Raw genomic sequence first — 18,226 nt, forward strand, 5'->3', positions numbered from 1 at the left:
CTTTCGGTGGTCTCAGTATAATGCTGTATGAGCCGCGGGTAATCAAACTTCAACCACGGGCTTGTGATGGCCTTTCCTATATCGTTGCCAGAGGCACGATCATGGTTAACTTTAGATAAAATAAAAACTACTTTGGCTAGAGGGCTACAATTTGGTGTGTTTGGTGAGTGGAGGGTGGATGATCAACATGCCAATTTGCAGGCCTCTAGCCTCAGTAGTTTTTAAGATCTGAGGGCGGACAGGAAAAACTGCGGACAGAAAAATTGCGGACAGAAAAAAGTGCGAACGGACAGACAAAACCCGCACAATAGTTTTCTTTTCAGAAAACTAAAAAGTTTTTTTTTTTTCTTTGCACTTGTGGTAACTCTGAACCGCACATTGCACATTTCAGCTTCTTTTTGCTGAACATTTGAAAGAAAATTCTCCCTTTGAAATGAGAGAATATAAGACAAAATGCTCTCTTTAAATTGACAGGAGGTTTTGCGGCTACCAATTTTTCAGTATTTTCGTCTGTGAAAAACCTTGGCAGCCTATGCAACAAATTGGGATATAACTTGACACCGTTGGTAAAGGTAATTAAAGTGGATTTTTGTTCTTAAAGAACGCCAACCGAGCCACTCTGCCCAATCCTTTTAGATGTGTGCGAATGATATCTGCAGTCTCTTTTAGTCTTGCTTATTCTTTCTCAAAGGGATCTGAAGGTCCATTTGACAGCTCACAGAGGCCATGCACAAACCCACCCAGGACCCCTAAACTTCAAAACCTCGTAGATTCTCTGACTTTTACGTATGAACTCCGTCCGCAGTAATTTTCCGCGAGAAAGATCCCTTGACGCAAACTCCAAATTGATCTCTTTGTACTCGGACCCGTCCCATCTGCCGTCACGTGAAATACTGAACGGTCTGAGTTCAGTCGTAAAAGAGGCATTCTAAGAGTCTATATTCATTTTCCTCTTCTCGGAAGCCGGTGAAAAAGACCAGTGTATTGAAGGACTCGAAGTGGGAGTCCTTATCTCGTAAGGCGAATTCTGTTCAACCTAAATGATAGAAGATGATGGCCCACGGGACGTCTGTCCCCATAATCGAAATGTTTTGCTTTTTTTATCAAAGCACGGAGGAAATCGACTCTAGACGAACGGGCACAGTCCAGTGAAAGATAAATCTTCCCAGGTAAAAACAACTCTTTGCTGAATGACAAAGATATAATTCAGGTTATACTTTCATTCTCATTTCTTTCTCCTCTGAGAGAATTTATCAAGATGTTCACAAAGTGAAAATTATACAATTAAGTAAAAAATGCGCAGAAAGTTTCTTCGGCGCAATGATCAGTTGCGCTTGTTAGTTGTTATTCTCTCTTTCTCTCAGCAACAGTCAACTACTACCAAGTGTCCAATTTACCGTTTATGGCAATAGAGTTATACAGGATGTTTTTGAAGACGTGCCCTTTCAGTTCCGTCCCTAGCCACAATCGGGGATTGAACGCGGGTTACTCAGTTTTGAGCCTGGAGAGAGAGAGGGAGAGAGAGAGAGGGAGAGAGAGAGAGAGAGAGAGAGAGAGAGGAAGTAAGAGGATTTAGTTCAGTGACTAGAATAACTACAAAGCGGACCGTGAACTTTGATGAAGAATCCTACTTCCTAAATCATTCTGTAAGTTACAATAACTTGGTTACAATTTTTGTGATGTTCTCTCGCTCTCTTATGAATAATTGCATGGGTGTCTTTAATCATGAAAAGGGTCACAGCTTATCCAGTTTTCATTTGATTCTATTATAATCAGTATTCGCCAGTTAGAAGGTTCTAGGATGAGACTCGTCAACACTCTTCCTTTAATATGTTCAGTGTTTCTTACTAGGTTATGATGAAGAAATATCTGAGGTAGTGATGAAAGCCAATTTTGATCATAACTTAACAGGAAATTTTATATAAATGGGTGCACGGGGGTTCAGTGAAGGATATACTAGTGTTACGTTTTACTAAATACGAATAATTACCATTATTCATTGAAAATCCTGTATTGTTGTGAATTCGGGGGATTTTCGCACTCAAGGCAGAAATCTGAGCTCCTTCTCTCCTAATTAATTACCGAGAGTTACTTGAATGTAAAGAATTCCATTTGTCTTAGAGGGATAAAATGTATACAAATGTAACTCAAGAACGAAACAATTAGTCTGATTCGTACGAAAACAGTTGCTATAATAATAATAATGTCATAAGAATAGCTACAGACAGATTGATAAGCAGAGAGAGAGAGAGAGAGAGAGAGAGAGAGAGAGAGAGAGAGAGAGAGAGAGAGAAGATATAAAATCAAGTTCAAACTTCCGTATACAAAAATTTAAAAAGACTGAATGTTTGTATGTTACCTTAACTGCAGAAGAGAAAGAGAGAAAGTTAAATACAGTCCAGAAAAGTCTTGGAAGAAAGTCATAAAGTAGTATTAACATAAAGAACTGATAAAACAAAAGCCATATTTAATTTAAAACTGCAAATAGCATCAAAGAAAATCTACATTCACCGGGAGAATCATCCTCGAAAAGGAATATGTTCAAATCACGTAAGATTTTCGAAATGGACATAACCACCTGTACTTTCTTTTCCATCTTTCACTTTCAAGAATACGTCACCGGAAAAGATGGAAGGTGCGAGATGACAAATTGATATATATTTTTTCATACCGAAAAAGCTAAGAGAAATCTGTGAAAAAAAGTTAAGATATAAAAAGTTAAGATATCTCGGGAAAGGCCACAACTGCCATCCTCGGGTTTTTGCGGAAAAGGACATGAAATGGAACCCGAAAAAAAGAGAAAACGCCAGAAATAGAATTGGTCACATTTCAGGCGATCTATGTAACCTCTGGCATGGAATATGTTTTCCGAGAATTCAAGGATTATATTTTAACTGGAAAAATATTGTCTTGGCAAACAAAACCCATTCTTTTTTTTTATGTCAAAAGCTCTCTCTGTCATCCTGCCTTGATGTGGAATAACTCGTGTTGTCTGATTTTCAATAAGGAGTAGTTGGTTCATTCTAAAAAAACTGATTTTTTAAAAAATATCACATGTTATATTTATAGAGAACTAAGAATGCTATCTTATTCATTGTCTCTTACTATTCATCAGGCAATATGAAAAATAAACAAATCGAATTTAACATGACCAGCAGGTTAGATTCCTTTTTTTTTACTCACTTTTCCTATCCGCACTTTTTCTTTCCGCCCTCAGATCTTAAAAACTACTGAGGTTAGAGAGCTGCAAATTGGCATGTTGATCATCCACCCTCCAGTCATCAAACATACCAAATTGCAGCCCTCTAGTCTCAGCATTTTTTATTTTATTTAAGGCTAAATTTAGCCATTATCATGCGTCTGGCAACGATATAGGATAGGCCATCACCGGGGCGTGGTTACTTATTGTGGAATCCAAACCAAAGTTTCATAGGCCTTGGCTCACACAGCATTATACCGAAACCACCGAAAGATAGATCTATACAGAAAACTCGATTGCGCCGAAGAAACTTCGGCTCATTTTTTTTTTTTTTATTTAATCCTCAAACACAGATTGGACTCTATTCTTCTACTGACGAAGGAACAGCATCATATGATTATGTTCATATTAATGCCCTTTTTGAGTTTGACCAACAAGTAACAACCGTGACAAAAGACATAATCTTATCATCAGATATAGCAACCTAACTAAGATAGGTGTAAATTTCAGCGCAATATCTTTTTGACTTATTACATTTAGTACTATATTTTCCTAGAGCTTTTCATTAACTTCTGATTAGGTAGCGTTTCACAAACAAGTTGAGTTTCTGCAGTATTATGCAAAGACGATGGATTCCTAAGTGATTTATCAGCTTAAGATGTTATTGATATAGATTGCTTTGCCGCAATCTTATCATCAGATATAGCAACCTAACTAAGATAGGTGTAAATTTCAGCGCAATATCTTTTTGACTTATTACATTTAGTACTATATTTCCCTAGAGCTTTTCATTAACTTCTGATTAGGTAGCGTTTCACAAACAAGTTGAGTTTCTGCAGTATTATGCAAAGACGATGGATTCCTAAGTGATTTATCAGCTTAAGATGTTATTGATATAGATTGCTTTGCCGCAAACCCAAACTAGCCCTGTACCAAACTTTATGTCCGAAAAAACCTTTTGTAAATGAGATATGAAGCACGTTTATTAACGATATGTTTTTCATAGTAACCTCAAAATATACAGACAAACTGGACCCTTAAGTATATAAGTTCATCATTTAAAAATATGTATGTGATAATAATTCCTGTACTGGATCGCTGAATCGATGTTTGAGAGTTCGCCTAAATGAACACAGAGGTATGTCTGCAATTACTGGGGAGAAGTTATGTCAGCTTTCCCATTCAAATGATCAAATATCAAATCACACGCCTTTAGCTGTGAATCGAAGGTAGACCGGGATAACTTCCAGATATTATTCAGAGCTGGGGATATAGCAGAACTTCAGATAGTAGAGTCAATATTCCTTAAGATTATAAATCCAGGTTTAGATGGAGACAAGTCTGTCTGACCATCATCCGATTTCATGTTTCTTTATATACATACATACATATATACATATATATATATATATATATATATATATATATATATATATATATATATATATATATATATATATATATATATATCTCTTAGAATATAAGTATGTTGCTTTTTTAATGTTTTATTTGTTTATTCTCTTTTTATTTTTTAAGGATATATAACATTAAATTTCATAATTTATGTTTTTTCTGTATTTACAGAAGAAAAAATAATGGAAAATAATCGTATCGAATCGAAAGATTTGGACACTCTTGAATAAAAAGTCTTCCAAAATGTTTTGTTGTGCATTGCTACTTATCTTGCAGGGATATATATATATAATGTAATACCAACTGGATTGATCCTGAGGCCGAGTGAGGAATTCAATGCTGGCGTGACACAAGAATTGGGTGAAAACCTCGGCATCAGAACAACGAAACCAGATGCTCTGGCTTGTAGTTCTGATGTAGGAGATGGGGCGACTGGATATCCCAGATCAGACTCTCAGTATGAAAGTTACCGACCAAGGCATATGTTCTATCAGCATTTGTCGCAAATTCTGCTCTGACTATGAAACTTTAATAGACAAAAAATCTTATTCATGAAAATTTGCGCCTTTCGTATGTTTATGTATGTGGGTATGATTTTGCTACAATACTGCTGTAGAGTCCCACTCGAACCCACCACACATCTTTCATCTCACCTGGCCAGCTAATCTCCTCACAACGAGATCTCTGCGCGCAAGCGCACGTGTACGAGAAACACAGCATATTATTGTTATGTTAAATTTATCATTCTTGGCGTAAGCATTACAATGCAGGATACCCTAAATATCAATTTTTACAGTACATGAATTTATGACTCAAATTTCTTTTGATAACAACAGCACTATTTAGTAAAATGTATTATTTTCATGAATACTAACATAAATTTTTTATAACAGACAGATGAGCTTACCTGCCAGCATTCCAGCTATATGTATCATAACTTCATTCACTTTTGCATATTGATTTATGTATGTCTTCCCATCCTCCAAAAAACACAGCTGGTTGTACCCTGACTTTTGTTTCGTTAGCCTCGTGTCAGGCGCTACATTTCCGCTCGCAAGAGCTATTGACCTGTCTGTTTGTTGTTTGAATAACTCAGTAAGTTTGTAGACGCAGCCTCTTACACATGCCTTCGCTAATGGCTTGTTTAGGCTCTACGCGTAAGATTCCTTAATATTCTTAATAGGAAAATCAGACTGAAATCTATCTCCAATTTATTGCTGCCTAGATATTTTCCGTCCTTTATGAATGTTTTATCATTCATTCCCATGGGCCAGGACTAAACACGCCACTCATAGTACAGTTTTTGGTATTAAAGTAGAAATTGACCCGCATATTTCAGAACTGGGTTTGAAAGATCAACAATGATTATTATTAGTTATGGATTTCTAAATGTTGATGTGACTTCTGACATGAACAGGCTTTAGAATATAGTTTTAAGTAGTGATGAAGAATTTATATCATCTGAGTGAAATAATATGAATCCTAACATGTTTGAAGATTAAACTAGTATCAGATTTACTTACAGAACAAGAGAACCCTTGATGTGAATGCCTACACCCGCGAAAGGTTTAATGATCGCCTGGAGATCAAGAAGGTAAGTAAGTATTTTTGGTTTCCATTCACTTCGTTTAATTTTGTAGATAATGCTATATTTTTGTTGCGCACATTGCCACTATTATTACATATTTTCTAAATGTTGGTGTAGTATTAAATAGCAACTAAAAAGTGAAAATTTTAGCCTTGATTTTAAGATAACATCAATTTTGGCTCCAAAATTAGGGTATATCACATTTTTTTTATATTGAAAGCATTAGTTATCATGAGCGGTCTTTTCCATAAATGGTCAGGTAAGCTCATCTTTCTGTTACAGAAAATCTATGTTAGTATTTATGAAAAGATACATCTTACTAACTAGTGCTCTTGCTATCAAAACAAATTTAATAAGTCCATTGATATTTAGAGGATCCTGCATTCTGGTGTTAGTAATCTGTTACTAAGAGAGAGCTATGGCCACTGCGTTAACATTACTTTAACATCTGATGACAATCTTTTATTTTATAAAATGGAGGTTTTTTATAAAACTTTATTTTATAAAATTTTATAAAATTTCATTTTATAAAATTAATAAAATTTATAAAATCAGACATTTTACGATTTGAATGTCACTTTTCTACTTGTCGCCTCTGCCACCAGACCCATCCATCTTCTCTCTCTCTCTCTCTCTCTCTCTCTCTCTCTCTCTCTCTCTCTCCAATTATTCTTATCATCTCCCCTCCTTTACTTTTATTCGGTCCTCATGAAAGTCCAACAGTTTTCTTCGTTAAGCCATTTCTTTCTACCTCGTCTCTTTCTTTTTCGAACGCCGTTCGTCCCGTCTTCCTAGGATTACTGGCCCCTTCCTTATTAGCTGCTGCTGTTGATCCATTCAAGAACCTTCATCTGGAAAAAGATCGTCAGCTCCATCTTTCTACCCCTTCCCCCTCTTTCTCTCTCTCTCTATTCTTTTCTCTTTTTCACCTGGTTTAGCGGCTAAAATCTCCCTCTCATCAAGATCACCCTTTTTCCCGAAAGCTCCTTGAGGACGCTGGACTTTTTAATCCCAGCCAAAGGAGGTTTAAATAAATATTGAATTCCCTGTACTTTCTTTTCACGTTTGAACTTTGGATTTCAATTGTACTGAAACTTGTAGCTTTTATTATATACTGCAGTACTTTTGTTTCTTCTCCCCTATGAGGGGAAGTCTTATCCTTGCTGTCTTTAATTTTGTGCATGTGTGTGTGTGTTTGTGCGTGTCTGTCTGTGTGTGTGTGTGTGCGCGCGCGCCCTCACAATGACAACTGCTATCGAGGCAGTTATTCTATTTACAAATAAAGTAATCTTGTTAAAAAAAAATCGATAAAAGTGTTCCTTTTGAAATACAATCTTTTTGATTTCACCTTCTTCCCTTTCCTCAGCCTCCTCCTCCTCCTCCTCCTCCTCCTCCTCCTCCTCCTCCTCCTCCTCCTCCTCCTCCTCCTCCTCCTCCTCCTCCTCCTGCTTCCTCTTCTCGTATGTTACAATTGCAAAATATTGTTTTTCTTTAGTTGTTTGATAACCGGGCAAAGAGTTAAACATTTTTTTTTCTTTAGTTGTTGATATCTGGGCAAAGAGTTAAAACAAAAAGAATGTACTTTAAAAAAAAATTTATGGTAGACCGTAAGACTGTCAGATTGTATGTTACTATTGTAAAATATTGGTTTCTTTAGTTGTTGATAACCGGGCAAAGAGTTAAAAAAATGTACTTTAGAAAGAAACTGATGGTAGAAAGACAACAGACAAACAGGTAGTAATATAATTGTACAAAAACGAGTATATTTTATGTACAATGGACAGAAAATTAGCTTATCGGTCAATCTTTAAGACAGAAAACTCATGACGACTAAACTTCTGTCATATGTCAATAATTTTGACCCATTTCGAAATGCAGGTCTAGATAATAACTCTACCATAAGACCTTTAACCTTTCATACGAGCAAAGGTTCAGGTAAAAGAACACTCAAGGTACAATTGCCAAGGAAATTATTTTCTAGGATTTAACTTGAATTCTGTTGATACAGTTGCGATATTATAAATAACAATTTGAAATATTCCTGTTAAATATAGTATTGTAGTTTCGTTGATATCATGAACAAATTTAAGCTTGATACAGTAACTAGTTAGTGTTAATGTTAAATCAGGTATTTACATGTAAAATAAAAGAGGAGAGACAGTGATATATATATATATATATATATATATATATATATATATATATATATATATATATATATATATATATATATATATATATATATATATATATATATATATATATATATAATAAATTAAATTTCTGACTCACATCAGGATCAGAACCCAGGTTCGATCCTGATATGAGTCAGAAATTTATTTCTGTTCCACACTTGATTGTGTGTTGATTATATATGTATATAAATAAATATATATATATATATATATATATATATATATATATATATATATATATATACATATACATATACATATACATATACATATACATATACATATACATATACATATACATATACATATACATAATTTATATACGTTGTTTGCCCACAAATATCCGTCAATATCTGATTCACTTTACCTAATGAGCGACTCACTCCCAAGGGGAATTATAACTGATATGTGCAAATGGCCGGATCAGGCGGTCGAACCATATGCACTTCTCAGTTATGTTTTCCCTTGTCTGCAAGTTATTCCCAAAGTCAATACATTCTCACATTAGGTGATACTTGTCGTATATTATTTGTATAAAAATTATATATATATATTATATATATGTATATATATATATATATATATATATATATATATACATATACACACACACACATGTATATATATATATATATATATAAATATATATATATATATATATATATATATATATATATATATATACATATATATATATATATATAACTGAATCACGAAAATATGGAACGTGATGAATATATAAATAAAGACAAAATCCACGAAGGAAAGATAAACAATGGAGTGGTGCAGAGGCCTTTCGACTTGTCGTCCTTTTACTAATTAAAGGACAACAAGTCGAAAGGCCTCTGCAGCACTCCATTGTTTGTCTTTCCTTCGTGGATTTTGTTTATATATATATATATATATATATATATATATATATATATATATATATATATATATATATATATATATATATAAATATGCATATACATATATATTCTGGGGAAAACAATTTTTGGAACAGATTTTTCGCCTCAGAAAGAATTATGTATACAATCATGGCCCCGAGGCCATCTAAATTATCTGGCATGCCACATAACTTTTTGAGGTGCACTACAGCACCAGAAAATTGCCTATTGTAAAATAAAGGCTTTGGAAGTTATTTTTTTTCGCATTGAAGTAATTCTCGATTATTAAATATCCCCTCCTCTCATGACAACTTTCCGTAATAAAGGCCAGTGTATATCTTTGCTAAATGAGAAAATCGTTTTAGTTTTCTGCAAAGGAAAACTATTGTGCCGGCTTTGTCTGTCCGTCCGCTCTTTATTCTACCCACGCTTTATTCTGTTCGAAAATCGTTTTAGTTTTCTGTAAAGGAAAACTATTGTGCCGGCTTTGTCTGTCCGTCCGCACTTTATTCTATCCGCACTTTATTCTGTTAGCACTTTTCTCTGTCCCCACTTTTTCTTTCTGCCCCCAGAGCTTAAAAACTACTGAGGCTAGAGAGCTGCAAATTAGTATGTCAATCATCCACCGTCCAATCATCAAACATACCAAATTGCAGCCCTCTAGCCTCAGTAGTTTTTATTTTATTTAAGGTTAAATTTAGCCATAATCGTGATTCTGGTAAGGATATAGGACAGGCCACCACTAGGCCGCGGTTAAGGTTTCATGGGCCTCGGCTCATACAACATTATACCGAGACTACTAAAAAATAGTTATTTTTTCTGCCCTTGATTATACGCTGTAGCGGCTGTACAGAAAACTCTATTGCGCCGAAGAAATTTCGGCGCATTTTTTACTTTTTTTTTATTGTATTCGTTAAATAAGGCCTAGCGAAGAAAAATGGAATTAGATGTTATTGATTACTTTCTTAATAGTAATAATAATAATAATAATAATAATAATAATAATAATAATAATAATAATAATAATAATAATAATAATAATAATAATTCCTACGTAAAAATAAAATTCTGGATTAATCTTATAACCAAAATAAGAAGTTAACTATTTTTGTTTGTATATAAACTCCATATAGATTTATGAATAAGAACAGCAATTTGACATAATTGCGTTCAAAATTTATGTGAATTCTAAAGCTCTACATATAAATATATTATCCATAATTCTTTCAGGGATATACCTGGTTTAAGGTATGTAAACTGAAGGTAACGACGTACTTCTGTAATAATAATAATAATAATAATAATAATAATAATAATAATAATAATATTATTATTATTATTATTATTATTATTATTATTATTACTATTATTATTATTATTATTAACAACAACAATAATCCTACAGTTTTTCCTATGTAAAAATAAAGTTCTGGATCAAACATAACCAAAATAAGAAATTAACAATATCTTTTTGTATAAACTCCATGTACATTTATGAATAAGACCAACAATTTGACATAATTATGCGCAGACTTTAAACTACTGTATATATAAATATCATCTACAATTCTTTCAGTGAAATACCCGATTTAAAGGTATTTTAAGCGAAGGTAAACACTAGCGAAAAGTATGCAATAAAGTTCTAGATCTGAATTCCCTTCATAGTACCCGTTTCCTTCTTAGCTAATGATGGCGATGTCCTCTTCCGGTTTTCTCTCTTCTTTTTCGGAAAATTTTCTCATGGAAATATTCTGACTCATAACAGTTTCTTTTACTTTCTTCAGGCAGTTAGGCCGACGATGAGGACTCCTTTTGGTATTGATAACAAATGGGAAACTAGCCCCTTGTTCATTTAGCAATTCGGTGCAGTATCCCTGAATGGCTGACATTGCTTAAGAGATTCTATACTATAAAAAGTTATTGCAATAATGATGACATTGCTTAAGAGATTCTATAACATAAATGGTTGTCGCAATAATGGTGACATTGCTTAAGAGATTCTATACCACAAAAGGTTGTCGCAATAATGATGACATTGATTAAGAGATTCTATACCATAAAAGGTTGTCGCAATAATGATGACATTGCTTAAGAGATTCTATACCATAAAAGGTTGTCGCAATAATGATGACATTGCTTGAGAGATTCTATACCACAAAACGTTGTCGCAATAATGATGACATTGCTTAAGAGATTCTATACCACAAAAGGTTGTCGCAATAATGATGACATTGATTAAGAGATTCTATACCATAAAAGGCTGTCGCAATAATGATGACATGGCTTAAGAGATTCTATACCATAAAAGGTTGTCGCAGTAATGATGACATTGCTTAAGAGATTCTATACCACAAAAGGTTGTCGCAATAATGATGACATTGATTAAGAGATTCTATACCATAAAAGGCTGTCGCAATAATGATGGCATTGATTAAGAGATTCTATACCACAAAAGGTTGTCGCAATAATGATGACATTGATTAAGAGATTCTATACCACAAAAGGTTGTCGCAATAATGATGACATGGCTTAAGAGATTCTATACCATAAAAGGTTGTCGCAGTAATGATGACATTGCTTAAGAGATTCTATACCACAAAAGGTTGTCGCATTAATGATGGCCATTGACTCGGAAAATACAATGCTTATTTCAACTCAGTTTTATAATATACGATTCCCCGTTTGGGGGTAGTGCCGTCAGTGCATCTCATGCGGTGCACTGTAGGCATTACTTAAAGTCGTTTGCAGTGTCCCTTCGGCCCCTAGCTGCAACCTCTTTCATTCCTTTCACTGTACCTCCGTTCATATTCTCTTTCTTCCATCTGACTTTCCACCCTCTCCTAGAATTGATTCATAGCGAAACTGCGAGGTTTTCCTTCTGGTACACCTTTGAAACTTTTAACTGTCGATTTCCGTTTCAGCGCTGGATGACCTCATGACTCCCAGCGTTTGGCCACTGCGCCTAAATTCTGCATTTTATTCTATAAATATACGATTAGTTTATAGAATAAAAAGATAAATGCTCGTTACATGGTTGCAAAATGAAAACAGGCAAATCACGGAGAAGGCCAGGTTCTTCAGTGAACTTGAAAACGCCACCGGGCACTGCATATTCTTCATGCTCTCTCGCTCGCTTGGCTTCACATGAGAACCCATCTTTTATGAGAGCCCTTTTACCTTTATTGCAACTTGGGGGAAGGTACCCTGGCCCTTTTCCATGTCCGAAACGTCCCTCCGAAATGCGTCGTCCATTTTTTTTTTCTTTCTTCAAAAGTGACCTGTGCACTGACGGTGCTTCGTGCCCAGTTTTCACTGAACCTTCAGTGAAAAGATTAATAGTCTGCTGAGTTATTTATTTGTTATTATTATTATTCCTAATTGTTCGTCTTTTAGCAGGCCAGGGGCGAGATAGATTTGGATTTTTTTTTTTTGTAGTTTTATATGAAGCGCTGCCGTGACTTTTCACTGATTTTTTTTTTTTTTTTTTTTTTTATTCCTAATCGTTCGTCTTTTAGCAGGCCAGGAGCGAGGTAGATTTTGATTTTTTTTTTTTTTTTTTGGTAGTTCTGTATGAAACGCTGTCGTGACTTCTCGATTAGCATTGTCCTTCTCGTGAAATTTATCATCTGTTTGTGATGCTAAGTAACCTCAATTATTCCGGTATTCATACGGTTAGTGACCTTAGTAACAGTAAAGGAAAAATGGAAATAGAAATATCAGTCATCGTAACTGGAGATGATAATACCTCTCACTGGCAAAAATATGAGAAAACTGAATACAATAATCATTAAAAGGTATCTCACTTTTTGGGTCATTGATAACGTTCGGATGGCAAATATAACTGATTCAGATCTCATGAAAAGAGAATTGAAGGCTCCAAAAGTCTCTGATATGTTTTTTTTTCGCAATTATCATCTAAGATTTTGTAAGAAGGTAGGTTATTTGAGTTTATGTGAAAAAATAACGAGCTACAAAGCTAAGGGTTTAAAGTTAAACAGTAATAATGGCCTTGCTTTTAGAGGTGATTTGGGAAGGTAGTTCATCACGAATCCCTCTTTAAAACACTACGAAATCTTCTTCTGAATACATCTTGCCTCTAGGGTGGGCGTTTAAAGTATGTAAAACCTGCACAGACTCTTGACAAGAAGAGAAGCCTATAGAAAGTAACGCAATATTGAACACTAAAATTCATTAGGTGTAAAAATTATGATATTAAACCCCCTCGAGAGTGTTCTTCATTATCGAGATCTGTTTTCGTTTTCTGTGAAAGAAAGCTTTTGTGCCGGCTTTGTCTGTCCGCACTTTTTTCTGCCCACCCTCAGATCTTAAAAACCATTGAGGCTAGAGGGCTGAAAATTGGTATGTTGATCATCCACCCTCCAATCATCAAACATACCAAATTGCAGCCCTCTAGCCTCAGTAGTTTTGTATTGTATTTAAGGTTAAAGTTAGCCATAATCATGGGTATGGCAACGATATATGCCAGGCCACCACCTCGACGCGGTTAAAGTTTCGTGGGCCTTGGCTCATACAGCATTACACAGACCACAGAAAGATGTATCTATTTTCGGTGGCCTTGATTATACAAAGTACAGAAAACTCGATTGCGCCGAAGAAACTTCGGCTCATTTTTTATTTGTTATTTACACCCACGATAAGTACTAAATCTTCCTGGATCCCTAATCCCACGTCCAGCGCCCTTTGACTCCTGGTGTAGGGTAGGGCGAAGTGTCATGCTGTCTGGACGTGTAGGGTGGATTTCTTTAATTTTATTTCGACAAGAAAATGCAAACCGGAAACTGATGGTCATAGAAAAGATATCAATAAAAAAAAAAACACTCTTAACGTCCAGACGGCAGAACAATACGTCCTATTATCCACCGGAAGGCAAGAGGCGCTGGACCTAGATAGCAAGACTAGATTTCTGATGTCCTTGTAGACGGAACACATGGCTTACCCGACCGATAAGCTCGAGTTGATTGACGAGCTTTTAACAGTCTATCTACTCAGGTTAAAAGCAAACGAATGATGGACTTTAAATAATTGTTTTATCTCACTGGGTAGATACATAAAAAGACACATGGCTATGCGAGTGCGAGTAAGAGGTATTTTAATAATTTCTTACATGTAAATTACATGAGTAGGTTAATATTCAAAATAAGCAAGGAACAGCGTTGTCTATGAGGCTGTCTAGGGCGGGAGGGGGTGGGAGTGGGAAAACCAGGACTGTATTGGCGGGAAGGCGGGATATTTCAGTTACATTACATGGCATGATAGCTATGGTATTGTGGTTTTTCTTTCCAGAATACTCTTCATATTTATATAATTTTTTTCTTGAGCTTACAAATAATTGTATTAGCTCAGTGCTTGGGCATTTTCGGGACTATTTAGCGAGATAAATCCAGCAAAAATGGAAAATCCCATTCAGTTCCCGTCATACCATGTTGTTAACATACGGTATAAATGGCTAGCCTGGGCATACAATTTTTTTTTATTGTTGGGCGTTGGAACGATTAGTAGATACAATGAATAAAAAAAGGTTGCAATAAAAGAGTAATTTCTGACTGAAATGGAATGAATGAGTGCTTAAAAGAAGGTCAGTTAAGTAAAATACCTGGCGAATCAATAGCATAGGCCTAGCTTTATTGGTCCACGCCTCAGGTTCTAAAGGTAAACAAAATTTGGTATCATAATAAAGTTATTTCCATATACATGCACTGAAACTGCATGTGAAATAAAATTTGAATGACAAGAAAATATTGTGATGTGAATACTTTTTGAGCGTAGGTCTAAGAGTGGTCTGGGCTATGCAAATAAGGTCAATCATAATGGCTGAAACTCGGCGTTCGTTTGCATTTGATTTGAGTAGAATATTGGATACAACCTAGTTTTTCGTGTGCTCGTTTTGGCATATTATGGATAAGATCGATGTGTTTATGAATTATATCAGAAGAGGCGAGGGTCCTTTGCCTATATAAACATTCAAATGTGTTTTTGGAAAAATAGTTTAATATTTATCACAACGAGCCAACGATTTCGGAAACGCTGAATGTCTGTCACTCACGTGTTACCCACAGGTATGTGCCGTACCTTTACCCGTGAGTGGACAGATGAAATGAAACAGACTATAATTATGGATGATTTCCCATACAGTTTTTATCTCGAGAAAAAATCTACGAGCAAAAATTGACTAAATGTCAACTTACCCCAACCCTTCCTCCCACCCCTGGCATGTGATAGGAAGTGGATCAGTTCATCAGTAGGTTCTGGGCTTTCACTCGAACCGCGAAGAGTCGAACTGTATTACCCCAAGGGTGTCGGAAACCGGCGGTTTTCCTGCTTGATTGTGCTTGTATCATGAATGTGTAATATGGCTAAGAAGAGTAGCATCCACGATATAGTCCGTGTAACTGAGTGTCATTAGGTGGGGTTGAAAACAAGTGAAATTGTGAAGCAAAGTGGTGTAGGTACGACGGCTCCTTGCCAAGCTCATGGCGTCCAGCCAAGGGGGTGTGTCTACCCTTCTCTTGGTCTTGGACCCCCCGCAAGCTTTCTCCTCGCGCTCTCATGCTCAAGAATTGGCATATACAGTAGACGACCAGCCTTGACTTGTGCAAGAAAATTAAAAGCACAATATTCAACAAAGCAGAGAGAGGATGGGGGAGGCTACATTTCACGCGTGTGTGGAGGGGGAGAAATTGGGTAGAGGGTGCCTCTTAGTGATGAGCTGGGCCCTAAACATGTTGCACTCACGGTGAACTTAAGTTCTCCCAGTAAGTTATGGTGTTTTTGCGTGAGTGTGTGTGCGTGTGTGTGGTGGCGTGGGGGATTTAGTGTTTCTTTCCAGTTCTTCCCAAGAGCGAGCACGTCAACAGAGATTTTACGTGGCGCTGCTGTTAGGCGACGTTTTGGAATCTTCGTTATGAGACATCAGGGGACATCCATTCTGCAGCAGGACAGTGCGAGGTGCCACGCCGCCAGTTACGTCACTGATTCACTCACTCGCCAATTATTACGTCACTGATTGGCTAAACGATCGCCCAGTTGACAATATTAAGTCTTGGCCAGGCAGCTCCCCTGATATGTCCCTAGGAGAAAACCTTTGAGCAGCGATCGAGTCTTGTTGAAGGGCAGAGGACACGACAACCCTCGAAAAACTCAGACCGCCCTACAATCGATCTAGGACAGCTTTGAACCCTTCCTCCTGCCGAAATTGGCGAATTCTATCCCCGATAGGCTTAAGGAGGTACTGAAACAAAAGGGCGGGCTTACGAAGTATTACTAGATGCGTGGGTGAGTGTTACAAATATCTTTTTTATTGTTTCTTTTCCTTGCCATTGTTTCTTTTCTAGACAAACTCAACTGGAAAAATAATCTTTTTTAAATGTCACATTTTACACACACATATATATAATATATATATATATATATATATATATATATATATATATATATATATATATATATATTAGTGGATGCATGGGTAGTGTTTCAAAAAACTTTTGCATTTGTTTCTTACCCTTAGCCATTGTTTCTTTGTTAGACGAATGCTCAACTGAAAAAATAGCTGATTTTATTTAAATTTCTTAACCTTGCCATTGTTTCTTTGTAAATATAAAAATGGTATATATAAATATATAATTTATATATATATATATATATATATATATATATATATATATATACATATATATATTTATACTGTATATATATTTATATAAATATATATTATATATATATACATATATATACTCGTCACAAATATTATCATTAATGTGGGTGTTTGTGATAACGTATCTTACCACTAATTTAATCGTTCATTCATCGAACGTAATTTAAGAATATAACGACAAAATTATCACTCACGAGTGGTGAAATAAACAACCGGTGATTTCATCTTAAATTTCGCATTTTTCCGACTTTTTCACCGTAGTAGGGAAGTGGTTACGAAATCCTTTGCTATATTAAGATTCAGATAACCATTTCTTTTTTAAGAGACACAAATTATATAATTTTCATGGTTAGTTTTGATAAATAATATTCCTCTAAGACATCTTGACATTTGAGTATGAACAGTTATTCTTTCAACTTGATCTTTGTTTATAAATGAAAATAAATAGGTACCATGATTGCTGTTTATCAGTCCAAGGCCTTGAAGATAAGATGTGATTTAGTTTCTATTCAGTAGGACTGATAAAGTTGTCTCTTTAGAATTCCTTTCCTTACAGATGACTTTTCAAGTCAGATATTGCATTGAATGCTCTTGAGGGCGATAATGGATTTTGGTTCAGAAAAGATATAATTAATAATGTCTTTTACTGATTAATAATATGTTTACAAATTTCAATGTATTGCAATTTTTCTCAGGTATCTTGTATAGTTAGTGGTCAGTGACACCCCCCAAACTGGGCGATTTTTGTAGATAAAATAGGATTTTTTTTAACGTAATCTGATGTATATATTTTGGTGTATTCTCGAAAATCTCCCCCAAGTTTTTACTTCAGGTTAACGATAAGTCATCTAGAGGAATTTGTTTTGAAATATGAAGAGAAAAATTTTAGGGGCTAGGATATCAGCTCTTATGTCTATTTTATAAATTCATGATATTGGAGTTTAATGATTCTTAGGGAAAACATAATTTTTCATAATATTAACCGATGCTGCAAAAAATTTTAACGAATCTGAATATTTTGGCTCAAAATTTATTTTACTGTTTAACGATAAGTTTAGAGGAATTCTTTTAAAATAAAAGAAAAAACTATTGGATGCCATTTCTAATTTTATATGGGATTCTTTTTCTGTCCATCCGACCTGCAAAACATTTTTCTGTCCGTCCTCAGATCTCAAAATTTTAGTTTTCTGAAAAGCTAGTGGGCTGCAAACCGATATGTTGATCTTCAGTCACCAGATCAATCATCAAACATGTTGATCCAAGTTGCAG

The sequence above is a fragment of the Macrobrachium rosenbergii genome, chromosome 43, assembly GCF_040412425.1.
Source record: "Macrobrachium rosenbergii isolate ZJJX-2024 chromosome 43, ASM4041242v1, whole genome shotgun sequence".
Taxonomy (NCBI): domain Eukaryota; kingdom Metazoa; phylum Arthropoda; class Malacostraca; order Decapoda; family Palaemonidae; genus Macrobrachium; species Macrobrachium rosenbergii.